Source organism: Cyprinodon tularosa, unplaced genomic scaffold (assembly GCF_016077235.1).
Source record: "Cyprinodon tularosa strain WSP-4 unplaced genomic scaffold, ASM1607723v1 ctg130, whole genome shotgun sequence".
In the NCBI taxonomy this organism is placed as follows: domain Eukaryota; kingdom Metazoa; phylum Chordata; class Actinopteri; order Cyprinodontiformes; family Cyprinodontidae; genus Cyprinodon; species Cyprinodon tularosa.
In genome coordinates, this window is record NW_024038115.1 from 13612 (window position 1) to 28200 (window position 14589).

Consider the following 14589-nt stretch of genomic DNA (forward strand, 5'->3'; position numbering starts at 1 on the left):
AATATAGCTGTTTATTTTATTCTGCTCCGCTGCATTAGATGTTTTTTTTTTTTTTTTTTTTTTTTTTTGCATCGGTAAAAAAAGGAATTTTATAGGAAATATTGAATTATTAAAAACAAAAAAAAAAGGGAAAATGCTTTTGAACACCATGGTATAATCACATAAGCATTGTAGAGAAGAGGTTTGCTTCAGTTTATTTTTTATTTTCTTAGACTACAAATAAAGACAGATATGTTGGGCATTAGCTATTAGCAAAGAAAACCTAAAAGCCTCTAATTGAAATAATATGGTGGGAATGAGCACAGATATCATGTAAACAAAACCTAAACTTTAAAGAGGTTCCTTTTCTTCCACTTTAAGTACATTTTGTTTCCTGTTCTTAAATTGGCAAATTACATTTTCTACCTAATTAGGTAAAATAACTGCCAATGGTTTTATGTGTTATGTGAAAGAAAGGGGATTTTTTTTTTTCTCTTTTTAAACCATTATTGGGGCATCCTAATGTGTCCCTTTATTTGCAAAGACTGTAAATAACACAGGGGTTTAATTACATCATCCATATATATGAGCCATTCTAGTCAATACCGTTATCCATCATAGATGGAGGGTTTCTGATTGATGATGGAGCAAATGCCTCTAAAGACAGATATTAGAGGAGTAAAGTACTGAAGATCAAATGCATTTTTAAAATAAAAGGACAGGCTTGCTGGATGCGGCACATCGAGGATGTCATTGGTAACAGCTCAAGGAGGACACTTAATAGTCATACCTCAACACTTTAGAAAGGTCTATTGATAGTAATGGCAGAAGGACTGTTTTTGGTTAATTCTGAGTAATGAATGTTCTAATGTTCCAGTACAAACCTAAACTGACAGGTCGATCTCCTGGATGAAGGGAGAACTCTGATTTGGAGTCTAATTATGAGGATTGACAGGAAGAAGATGGTAATGACTTGGTTTGGCCACTAAAATGGTTAGAACCAAATTTTCTTAGATCCCTCAATGTTTGGGTTCAGTGTACATGGAGCAGTTTTAAGATATGCTGAGGTGGAGGCCTGTTACTCAGCTCTGCAACCTATCAGTGATAAGGACACTAAGAAAAAAAAATCACCCAAAGCTGCTGCTTGATTCAAAGTATGCAATTATTATTAAATAAACCGATCTCTGTTTACTGAATAATAATAATAATAATAATAATAATAATAATAATAATAATAATAAAAACATCAGTAAACCCTAACAACATAAACAAACATTATACTTCTAATGAACAGAGTTTAAGGTTTGAGGAGAGTAATGAGTTAAAAATATTGTGGAGGACATTCTTTTTCCAGGTGGAACATCAAAATATGTTGGCCTCATTATTGTCCGTCATTCTGGTGATATGTTTAAGTAGGGCCATCCTACGAGCTCGTCCCCATTTGTACTTACCGGTGGTGAGTCTGACATAGTGAAAAAATTGCAAATCTTCTTTTGGAAAGTAAGCTTGTATGAGTGATGCAAACAGCAACTTTTAAACAGAGCGTGCACGAGGAGAAACGGTCTTGTGCAGCTCTCACATGCGTTTAATAAGTTTCCGTCTTGAGAGCAGGTACATGGTTGTGCATGTGCATTTTTTCTTAAGTGGAGAGGGCGGGTGTTTTCAAAAATTTGCGAAAGTCCTCCACTTTACCTTGAAAATATGACTGCTAATGGGTTCACTTGAAAAAGATGATGCATCAATGACAACCCTATTGAAAATGCCTGTTTCATTTATTATGCCCTATTTCAAAATCCTCCAGTAGACCAGAGAAACAGTTGGCTGGAGTTATTCATAGTCCTCACTAGAGGTGAGTATTGGCATGAGTGTTGCGATTCGATACATGTCGCGATACTTGGGTCACGATACGATATTATCACGATATTGCAGTATCACTATATATTGCCATATTTTCCCCAGCTATCAAAATCAAATGATGAGATAAAACAGCAAGTGCTGTATATTTTTATAAAAAAATATTGATTAGGTATTATTATCCATGTTATTTGGGGTTTTCTTCCACTGTGACTTCCTCAAATACAGATTTGGCGCTGCACACACAGTTAAAGGGCTCCACAGCGCTTTCTGTCAGAGTGGTGGTGCAGAGGTAGCCCATTTTCCCATCAATGTTTTATGTAACTATTTTTTTTTTTTGAAAATCGATACTAAGAAGTGAAAGATCGATATTATATTGGGCAGCCGAATATCACGATATATCGCCAAAACGATTTTTTCCCACACCCCTAGTCCTCACAATGCTTAAGAGAATAACACACAAAGGTTAAGAAAAGTTAAGGAAAAAAGTGTAAGAATAAAAAATGTATCGTATTTTGATTTCTTTCTTGCTGGTGGACTTAAATGCTCTGAACCATGTGCAAGGTTTTTCAAATGCTTGTGAGATGTTTGTTGTCACTATTATGGCTCACTTTAGTACTTAGGCAAAAAAAACAACCTACAGAGGCAGTAAAATGACCACCAGGAAATAGCCTTTACGTTTATTTATAAAAAGATGTGCTTTGTTTTGAACTTTGTGTTCCCACTCAAGTCACAAAGGACAAGGAACAAACAAATTGAGAAATATCTGAGATAAACCTGAGGATCACAGAGAGAAAACAGAGATTAAGGGATTTTTTACAAAAAAACTGCCCAAGATAAATGAAAGAAGAGTTGAAAAAGACAGAAAATTAGAGTCATGATTGTTTTGGACTAATAGGGATGGCTAATTACACTGATCAACATGTTTTGGACTAATAGGATCTGATGATAATTATGATTAACAGTCAGTAATTTCTATCTTATACTGTCAGATAAAAAGGGTATTGCTTCACTTTTGGTGTCACAATAAAAGACCACTAATTATGTGTCAGACACACTTCATTTTCCCTTTTTACACCTCCGTTTCTCTCAAACTCCTCTCCTGTACCCTTAAACAGATCCTCATCTCTCCCTGACAGCTGTAATGTTTTATTAAGCACTCTGTGATGCAAGACACTTGAGCTTTTTTTCCATATTTATGTTGGGGTGAAAAGAAAAGTAATTCAGCTGAGCATCTTTAATGTCCCAAACTCAAACAAACATGAAAGTTCTGTGCAGCAAGTACACATAAAGAATAATAAGCACGTCCAAATTGTATTAGCTAAATTCTGGAAATTCCCAGACTCACAAACAGTAATGTGATAAGAGTTATGCAATATAAATGTCTGGTAATTGATTTGCAAACCAAGAATGTTTAAGAAGACTTGATGGCTTTTATGCAAGTCTTGAGAAAAAGCCGCTGTGAAATATTTTAATGTGCACGGTCTCTCTCTTTCACTTCAAAGATCAATCTTTTTTCAGTAACACACTAAAAGTGGCTTCCTTTTAACTCCAAGTATAATAAGTTTACATCTCAGATGACTGATAAAAAGATCAACCATAAACGCCCATTTAATGCCTACCAGGCTGACTTCTTTTTCTTTAACTCTTTATATGTTGCATCGTTTTAAAGGAAATCTCTTTTGACATGAAACTGATGCAATCTAAGTGTACTCAATGTATAATGGTGTAGTTTATATAATCCTAACATGAATAAACAACTCTCAACAATGTGAGTACACCCCTGTGTGAAAACCTACAAGTTGTGCCCAAGTGGCTGTTTTCCCTCACAAGTGTCGAGTGACTGCTTAGTGTTACAAGGTCTCAAGTGTAAAAGGGTGACCAAATATGTTTGATTAGGTGTAATCCTCTCACACTCAATCTCATACTATTCACTGGAAGTAGGAACACTACACTTCATGGCAAAGAACTAGCTGAGGATCTTAAAAAAGAAGCTGTTGCACTCCATAACTATGGCCTAGGCTTTAGAAGACTACCAGCACTCTTAGAGGTATTAAAGAGGATTTTTCTCAGAAATTGTCAAGATTCAACTAAAAGGACTTAATTAATTGTTGGCATTCTTGTACTTATGAACCCCCTGCCACAAAATGATAGGTTACCCATGATAGGAGTTCAGGACGACAAAACGAATAAAGTAATTATTCTCTTTTAGCCTCACAAAGAAACAAGGTACAGTACAGGAAATCACAGCTTCTTCCTTGGAAAAAAAGAAAATTACCAAGCTTCAGGAGGACAGAAGACCGCTATAGTGAAAGTAATCCTCTTTGAGCTTTACAAAAAACAGAACAAGGGGTCGAGATAGTGTAGGTAAGTGTAGCTTATCCTACTTTCCTCTTTATGAAAAAAAAAACTTCGATAAACTTCACAGATCTCACTATGAGAATCACCTCTTACTGCCTCATCCAGCATTTAAACTGTCCCACAACCGTTATTGCTGCTTTTTCCTTTTCTTTAGACAGTTCCCATTATGCTTTTAATAATACGCCTTTAAAATGTCTCTATCTCTTCTGGTTTAAGAGATGCTGCACAAACTCAAAGTAGCCATACCCATGGCTTCAATCCTCGAAGGATGCATCTTTTAAAGAAGATGATCAAGAAAGACCTTAGTCAGTTTGCACTCGGGTTCTGGGTCTGAGACCACAATAAAATTGGGAAGAGCACAAAAATGACCATTTCGTGCTTCATGTTATGCATGGTTCAGATATGTATCAAAGTTGGGGATTTTATGATTGCAACTGACTGCTTCTAGCTATAGTTTACTGATGGAACCGTAATTGCTAACATGCATGCCTTGTGGGATTCTAAAGTAGAGAATAATCCATCCCCCGTGAAATTCTGCTGAAGGTCAGTTTTTAGATATAACTGATCATAACACACTTCCAAGACAAGTCAGGTGGTCTTACTTGACCAAAGCAAATCCGATAAATCCACTCAACCTTGAGCATGGAGGGCTTTTGCGTCTTCAATTCTTAGAATTCCATGTTAATCAATACCTGAGACGGTTTCATCTTAATCAGCATGCTTGAATGCGAAGATAATCAGAAAACTCATCGAACAATCAGTCCTCCAGGCTCCAAGCTTACAAGCTACTTCATTGAAGGAATGAAAAGCAGGGTTGTCCACATGCTTCAACCAGCAAAGTGCAGCACCAAAATGTTACTGTGTGCTGAAAAAACACAGAGCTCACCTGAGTTGCATTTGTCTCTGAGCAGTAGCAGCTGCAGAAGAGAAAGCTGGTGTCTTGTGTTGCGTTTTTATCACCTCTGAGAAGGTCAGGGCTGCTAACCATGCTGGGGGCTGTCGGTACATTTTTTGTAGGATTGTCCCAAAATGACACTGCTTAAGATATAAGCACTTTGGGCCCAATTTGGGAGGATGACCAGTACTATCTTTTGTTGCTTTTGATTTAGACATCAGTTGCTGTTTATTAGTTTGAAGGAGAATACATTTTCACTTTTATTCAAGCTGTACATTATACTACTTTACATTTTGTTAAAACGTCATATTTATTCCATCAGAAAATATAAAAACATTTAGAAAAAAGTTGTGAGGTTCGCACACATCTTTGTAATACTGTAACTCAAATAATGCAGTAGCTCAAAGGAAGAATGTAGTGAAGATGTCATGCTGAATGAAAACTCCCCGAAGCAGTGAAGTTTAATGGAAAGATCAGTCTTGAGGTCAATTACCAAAATACCAACTCTAAGTTGTTTGACAGAATGGAATTATAGTCTTCCTTGAAAACTTGTTGCACCGCATTTGAGAAGAAGACAGCATTGATGGAGTAATTTAATAACAAGTTCTTCTTTATGATCGGTCTTTTTGTATAGTTTTAGGTTTAGTGTCAACTGTGAAATGGTTCAGCTATTGAGCATTTGACAGACAAAATCAGTAGCAGTAAGCTTAGCACTGGCTGAAATTATTATTTTAAGCAAAGCTAACAGTTTTTCTCTACTGCAACTTTGTATGAATAGAATCAGCAGTTCATTTTAGTGTTTGAATTGGATGTATTCACTATGTGCACACACACAGATACACAATGTTGTGCCACACTATCCTTGTTGGGAGTTTCTACTGACTTTCATTAATGCTGCATTCATATTTATGGTATAACCCTAACACTTACCTTAACCCTAACCCTATTAGCAACACATGCCCTACCCTTAACCTAACCTCAACTCAATTTCTACATTAGTCCTAAACCTAACCCCTATGCCAATAGGATAACTTCTCCTCATGGAGACTAGTTGTTAGTCCCTACAAGTACCAATAAGTCCCCAAAATGCAGCATATCTTTCGGAAAATAATCTCCATCGGCTAACAAAAACATCACCACACACATACATATACACACATGCACATACACTTTCAAAATTGTTGGTATTCCTCATTTAACAAAAGAAAACCCCACATTGGTCCTAGAGATAAGTTTAATCTGACAAAAGTTATAATAATACAAGCTTCAGCAGAATGGAATTAAAACTAATTAAACAGGCCAGAGAAAAAATTATGGTACCCTTAAAGGTATAGTGTACCCTGTACCCGCTCCCGAGGGGTAACACCTATTAAACGTGAGGCATGTACGGGACCATTTCTCCTTGTGCACCCTCTTTTTAAAAGTTTATGTTCTCATATCTCATGCAAGCTTATTGTGTCCCAACGTCCTCTGTAACCCCTAAATCCCTCAATCACTTATAGAGCGGGACTAAATAGTGGACTTTATAGCAAACTCAGTTAACCAACAGCTCCGACAGTTGATCCCTGCTTTTTGGTCCCTGATGGTCACGTAACTCCTCCTCCACCGAGCGGTGCCTGCGCCATCTTTGTTATTAGTCGCTGCTGTCGGGTAGCGACAGCAAGCCGCTGTGACAGCAAATCCCATTCTGGGTTATATCTTCCTCTTCTGATCTTTTCTTCTCGTACACTTCGTAGACACCTTTTCTCTGACAACCCTCAGCCATTTTCAAAGAATTGTGGTGAGAAAGGTAAGCTTCAATGACTGGCTGAAACTGTAGCTTACCTAGCATATGCACCTGAAAGTGCACATGTGCAGAAAAAGATAGCTAACTGGGGACCAGTGCATAGGACGTAGGACATAAATATATCACCAGAATTATTGCCAAATAGCGGGACCACTTATTTAGATGATCCACCCGGAAATACTAGATCGTCCTCTATACCTTTAACTTGATGTATTTTGTTTCACAGCCTTTTTAGCCAAACACTGCAATCAAATGATTCCTGTAACAGTTAATGAGACTTCTGCACCTCTTTGCAGGTACTTTGGCTCAGTTCTCATGAACACTCTCCAGTTGTCTTTGGTTTGAAGAGTGCCTTTTGCCGGTGCCAATTTCTGAAAAAGGTTGCATTGTCTTTTTATTTCAAAGTGTGCAGGAGTAGAAGATATGAATTGACCACTTAATTTTCTAAATGTGTCAAGGGTTGAGATGAGGTTTTTGAGGACCCAAGGGCAGAAACCGGGAGGCAGAAGTGAATCTTGTAGATTTAATGGAGCAACTGAGGAAAAATAAAAAGAACCCAAAAAATCAAAAACATCAGGGAAAACTGACATAGGAAGCCAGAGAAGAGGGAAACAACAAAACAACAAACCAGCACTGAGTGACTGTAGAGTTGGGGTATATATTGGGAGACAGAACCAAGACAAGCTAATCAGATATGGAGCAGGTGTGAGGGGACTAACAAGAAGGGACTAATGGAAAAGGAAACGAACACAAGAGGGCAACAGAGAGCAACACAAGAACTTAAGAACTCAGCACTGGTAGAACTATAAACTCACAGAACACAAAGAAACTAAAAATAAACCCAAGCAGAGGGCAGAAATCTGACAAAATGATACTTTTGCCGGGGACAGAATCGGGGGGCGGGACAGTTAGCTGAGCTTGACGAATGAGGTCCACAATCTCTCAGGTGAGTGAAGCAACCACACAACTTGGAGGCAGGATAGTGACAGGTTCAGTGTGGGAATCTACTGGGAAGTGGATGCGGGATAGAGCATTTAATGTTTCTGGAGCCAGCCCTGTAGGAGATAGACAAGTTAAAGTAAGGGAAAAACAGTGACCAGTGGGACTGACGGGTTCAGTCGTTAAGCAGATTAAATGTAGGAGACGTTTTTGAGATCTGTCCAGACCAGTACAGGATGCTCTTCTCCCTCCAGCCAATGTCGCCACTCCTCCAATGCGAGTTCTATGGCTAGCAGCTCTCGATCATGGGTGAATTTTATTCAGGTCAGAAATCTAAGACAGGATGGCCCTTTCACCAGAGTCAGAAGCGTCTACCTCCTCAATGAATTGCTTCTTGGGATTAGGTTGGATGAGAACTGGGGCGTTAGCAAAAAGGTGCTTAAGCTGTTTGAAAGCTCAATCGAATTCTGGAATCCAAACAAATGCTGTTTTGGTAGAGGTTAGAGCGGCTAGAGGCAGTGCTGTTTAGCTAGAGTTGTGTTGCTTCCATGTCGCTGGGAAGGGCCAGTTCAAAACAGCAGCTTACCTTTCCGCCCTTAAGGATGGAACCCAGGAAAGAGACTGCTGGCTGATAGAACACACATTTTTCACCTTTGACATTGAGTTTGTTTTCAAAGAGGTGCTGCAGGACAGGCGCGCCCCTCCAGGTGCAGCTTAAAGTCGCCCTCTAGAGGACAAAGGTGAAATGGCAGGCATGCAGGAAAAAACCCACAAGGTGGAACCAACCCAGTTCCCAACACTCTTTGTAGCTCCACTTAAGTCTAAATAAAAGCTTGATCAAGCTATCCCTGTGCATCGTGTTGTTTTGTACCTCCTTTATAGAAGGTGCGTTGTGTTCGAGGATTGCTTTAGTATTTTGTGCGCACTTTATATCTAAGTTGTGGCCACAAGCAAATACTTTGTAGAAATGAATCACTATTTTATGCACATGCTCTATCTCTTTTTTTATTCCCTATGTAAGTTCCTTGGCTCTTTAAAACCTTTATAAAATTAAAAGATACTTTAAAAGTTATCAAAGCCTTTTATTACTCAGAATCATTAATTACATTGTTTTTTCACACTGGAAAGAATTTAGGAAAAACTAATAAATTAATCGAATCTATCTCAGGTTTTCCTAAGAATCAGATGGAAACTACTTGTTTGGCTACTGCTCCATTCACTCTCTTCATACATATTGATTATTTTTCTTCTTTATTTATGCATTTGCAATTGTTTGCCGTATTTTCTTTCCCTGGGTCTATTCAAGGGTTTTCAGACATAACAATTGATGGGTATATATTAAGTGCGTCGCCAGTCTCTGTAGATTAAGACCCATTTAAACATGTATTGCCCCATACCTCTATTTATACCTGCATTCTTATTACACACGCACATTGATCAAAAACTGCTGTCTGAGCATATTGTATCTCCTGTTGAGTAATTGATTTCTGCCTGCTCCTTTATTGAATTTCTTTGTTTTGCAAAATAGACAATAAAAAACTTATCAATGGAATTATCAATGGAATTTTTTTTTTTTTAACCAACAGAGGTCTGGATTTCGAGTCACACATAAAATTTTAGTGGAAAAACACGCTGCAGGCGTACTCCTGTTGACAAGCACTGCTTGGGGGTAGTATTGGAGCAAGGTTATTTAAATTGATACTATCTGCTAGCACCCACATGACTTTCTTTGATATTCTATAGAAAGTTTGAAGCCTGTTTTCTCCTCCCCCTTTGCTAAGTGCCTACATTCAAATAATCAAATATTCTTTCATTCTTTTTGGATTTTTAAAAGTTTGAAACTACTGGAACTCTTAGACTAGGCTCTGTCAGTATTTTTGCATAACTCAAAATCAAGCTGAGGAGACTTGTTCATGGTTTTGCCAATGGCCTTTTACATTTAGCAAGATGCAGTACCCTAACTTTCTGTTTGAAAGTTTAAGTACATACTGAAACCCAATCTTAGAAAGAAGAGCAACAAATTGTATTAAAAAATTTAAACCAAGTTTGATTTCACCTTTATTCCCCCTCTGAGTTTATTCAGACAAAAAACAACCTAATTATGTATAAAACACATTTCTTTCAGTACCTCAGTCTCAGAATACAACTCATTATGCAAGATGTTCAGAGGAATGGATTAATACCAACTAGAAACTTTCTGCAAATGTACATTACAAAGGCCTGGTGACACAAATTCTTACAACAGATCACTTGTAACTGACTTCTACAATTGAAGGTTGCTTCACACAAAGGCAGTATTGAATTGTTCCACGGGATCACATGTTTTATATTAACTGAACTTTGGTGCGGTATATAGAAGAGGCTCAACTTTACTGTACAGTCATACCCCTACAAAAATGTAGCTTTAAAGTTCAATGAAAATAAATGGAGTGTGAAATGTTTCTTAAAACAACACTTTTAATATGTTAAGACTGAACATAAACTCTTTAATCATTCAAGATATTTTTTATGCGGAGTAATTTAGGTTTGAGTTTATTTGCATGAATGTGCTTCTTGCAGAGGCTTTAATTCCATATGCTCAGCACAGCATGGAATAATAAAGCATAAAACAATTCAGCAGCTAATACCATTTAAATGTCAGCAACAATGAAACACCAACAATCCAACAATAAGAAAATAAACTGAGCATTTAAAATACATTAGTTTTTGGCTATAAATGTTGGTTGTTTGGATAATTTATGGCCAGCATGTTGAGTTTATTTCCTTTGTGTTCTAAAAATTCTCCTTGGCCTTAGGTGCAGATAGGAGACTTTTTTTTATGGCCATAGCTTTAGTGTTGGCTTTTCAATGAATGTTTATCATATAACAAGTGGCTGGAGATTAAAGGTTAAAGTAACTCCTTTCTAAAGTAGAGACTTTTTTTCTTCAATATCACCCTACAAAAATGTCTCTCAGGTTAAAAACTCTTTCCACTGCAGTATTTGTATCAAGTTATAGGATGCAACATTGCCAAGATGGTTTGGCTGTGCCCCTATAAAAGGTGAGGGAGATGAAAGGTGGTATATTTTCGTGCCTCAGGCTCCTGAGGCCTAATCTCCTGAGCTTTTTGATCAAGAGGGGGTTGATGGGTCTCGAGGGTAAAGTAATCATGAGAATGATGTTTATAGCTTGATTATGAAGTCCATAATCAGATGATCTTTTTAAAAAGAAAGAAACATATTGTTATACAACAAAACTGTGACTTTCTTAAAAGATTACTTTAAAGGAAAAAGTAAAAACAAACAAAAATGAGACTAAGTATAAAGACACCAATACATTCTTAAGATTTAAAGGCAGAATTTAGAAGCAAAGACAATAAAGGCCACCTCCCCATTGGTTTGAGTCGTGTAAACACCAAACACCTGATAATTTGCTCTGACATGCACAAGACCAGTCAGGGCCATATAGACCACAAATACAATTTAGAAAACTATTGATGAGAAACAAGGTGCCAGTACATTGATTTAAGGAGTCATTGGTTTCATGAATTTAAAGATTAACTTTCCTTTAAGTCTACAGGGACATTAGAAACCTTGTGGTAGGGTGAGAAACTGATTAGTCATAATGCAATCATATAATACACCTGTAAGGTCCCTCTATCAGTATCTGCTGGGTTCTATTGCTACCACAGCTGTGTAGATTTACTTCTCTGCAGCGACTGTTAAATACCTGGCTGCGGTGGTATTGATTGATTGACTTTCAGATAAAAAAAATAAAATAAAAAATGATAAGACATGAAAAATGTTAGCCCTAATAGACATTAGAGCAAGCATGACTTTCAGAGGATTATTTAGTATTTTGTTTCAAAATATTGGCTCTCTGTACTTAAAACAATGCTGTGATAGATTTATTAGTACAGACTGAAAATAATCTTCTTTTACAGTACACCATGCTTTGCTGCCATGCCACAGTGGCATATATCATAGGATGATAACCAAACACCAGAACAGAATTACTAAGGGATTTAAACCTTCCTCGTTTGTTTTTTTTTTTTTTTTGCTGCAACAGTGGTTTCTTCTACCCTCTATAAAGAAAAGAAGGAGGAACTGTTTTATTAGGAGTTTTCATTCTGCTGTATTTTTCTGCAAGTCCTTAAATCCTCTGAATTACACTTAAGCTTTAAAAAACTTAAATTGAGTTCTATTCATCACATTGTTGAATAATGTTTAATTAAGATATCTAGTTTCCATCAAGTTTCTCGGGAATGGGGGGAACTGGAGCATAGAATGTGTAAGCAAAATGAGATGCTGAAACACTTTAATTTATGTATGAGAACATTTGCATCAAATCTTACATGGATACATTTTCAACTATAGATGATTAATTTTTTTTGGACGTTGCTGCCAGCACTTGATCGATACTTGATTTAGCTTAGGTAACTGGCATTGAGAGAGATATCTTAATCTCTCAGTGTTGCAATACTAATGCAGGAGATGACAGCTAATCTTTATGCAAACTCAATGGAAGCAATTTAGAACGGGTGTTGAAGAACTGTCTTCTGGAACTGCAGGTATTTACAGTGTGGTTGCAAATTAGCAGTTATTTCAAAGATGTTTTTTTGGATACTCCTAAAAGAAAGTCAGAAGAAAGGCTTTGGACAGAAATGTAGTATCTAAATCGTGGTGGATGCATGTGATTTACATAACATGTAAAATCACAACTCATGTTTTTTCTCTATTTTTACCCTCTTATCTTTGCACACCTCAAAATAAAGGTGAAAAGGTAAATATCACCTTAAGCCGGACGTGCACTGTGCGATTTTCGGGGCGATTTACCAGTCTTGCGAGAATTTCTGATCGCGCTGACTTTCAGCCTGATTCTGAGTCCTGTGTTGTACGGGAGTTACGAGGGGCGATCAGCCTCTCCCGACCACCTCCCGATGAGGAATCGTGAGGTCAGGAGAAAATCCAACATGTTTGATTTTTTCCTGACCGTCATGGGCAAATCGCTCAGTGGGCATGTGCAAACAAGAATTCCTCTTTTTCTTCTTCCTCTCAGATGTAAACACAGCGGCATGGCGGGGGTGCAATGAGTGAAATGCAGTTCTGTCTGTAAAATTGACAGACCGTAGTAGCCACGTTTGCTCAGCCATGTTTTTTTTGTCAAATATGTCGTCGCCTCTTCTTTTTAGGACTTTCAGCACAAAACATAAATTGCCAAGGCAGCGCATTTCACTATAGTGAGCTTCATATTCCCCTTCTATTTGTTTGGCTTCCGGATAGACGAGTCAGAACAGCGCCACATACATCGTGAGCTGTGAGCTCACACTGTACGACTAAACCCTGCAATTTAGTCGTGCAGTGTGAGCAGTAGCTCAGGGAAGAGAAGGTACCACACAAAATTTCTAGATGTCCGTTTAAGTCATGGATGCTGACATCAACATGTAGAGATACCTTTTCTCCATTTTTTGTTACATCTTTCTTTCATGTAGGCTATAAAGAGTATACGTGATTTTATTTTAGCTTGTATATATATATTTTTTTTTGTTTATCTGTCATTTATTCCAATTCTAAATTATTTATCATTTGGAGCGAGTAGCAGTTTTCAAGGCAATTGAAGTCCCTCCATGTTATATTTTTTTTTACATTTCCTACTTTGCACTCATGATTATTAAATATTTTTCTTTTTATTTATTCTTGAGGAAATCATGTAACTATAGATGCACCTTTAACCCATCCAACTGCTGAAATCAATCCCCCTCTATGGAGATGGTGAAGTTTCTTATCTTCATATAAATAACAGTTGGACTGTTGAAAAAGGTTTATCCTCGTCTACTTTACTGTATAGGTGGATATTAGCCATACACCTCTCTCTGTTGCCATAGTCTTCTCTGATTCAGAAACTCTTAGGTTTAGAAAGTCTTTGCTACTCCTAACATTTGTTCACTCTCTTAAACATAAAAAAGCTGTGTGAATAAAATTTAATATTAAATTAAAAAAAGAAATGTTAAGAGTTTTCCAAAAAGTTGCCTCTAAGAACTACTTTTAATCTTGTGATTCTTTGTCAGATGGGCCCTGGGGTGACATGCAGGAAGAAGGTTTTCAGACCAAAAAACTCAGTCTTAAACACGACTTGGCATATACAAAAATTGACATTGCATTTAATTGGGCAACAATTTGCGCAATCTTATGACCTATTTTAAAAATGCAGGGCTGCAATGCAAACTTTTTCTTTTGAAGAACAGACCTCAAACCAGTAAAACTCACTTATAAAAAACTTATAAGGAGCTGCTTTAAGGCTAGCATAATTGTAGCAGAAGGGTAGCCTTGACACTGGGGATGGTGTTTGACCTCTTACCCCACGATGATGTTTGGCTTATTAACTGCTTTTGTATTGAGCAGCTTCAAAGAGGGTAGCAAGGAGCCAGTTCAGCGTCTTACTATGCTTCCTTTTTTTTTTTTTACAACCTGTGAGCTGATTTACAGGTCAGCTATTACAGACATCTCTGGGCTGCGAAGAATAATCTAATTTGTGACGTATAGACCAGCCCACCTCAAAGAAATTAACAAAACTGTGTTAGTGCTTCAAGTGTGCTGTGTGTGACACATGCAAAAGTGTGCACCTTTATGTTTAGGTTTCTGTAATTGAGATCTTTGGTCTTTCGCCGTATTTTTGTAACTTGCATTTTTTTGTAATCCCAATTTGACAAGCATCATCCATCTGCGTTTCAGTACCATAATACTGTCCAGAAGACTAAAGGGCATCTGGATTCAGCCCAGCAGATTAATTTCCTACC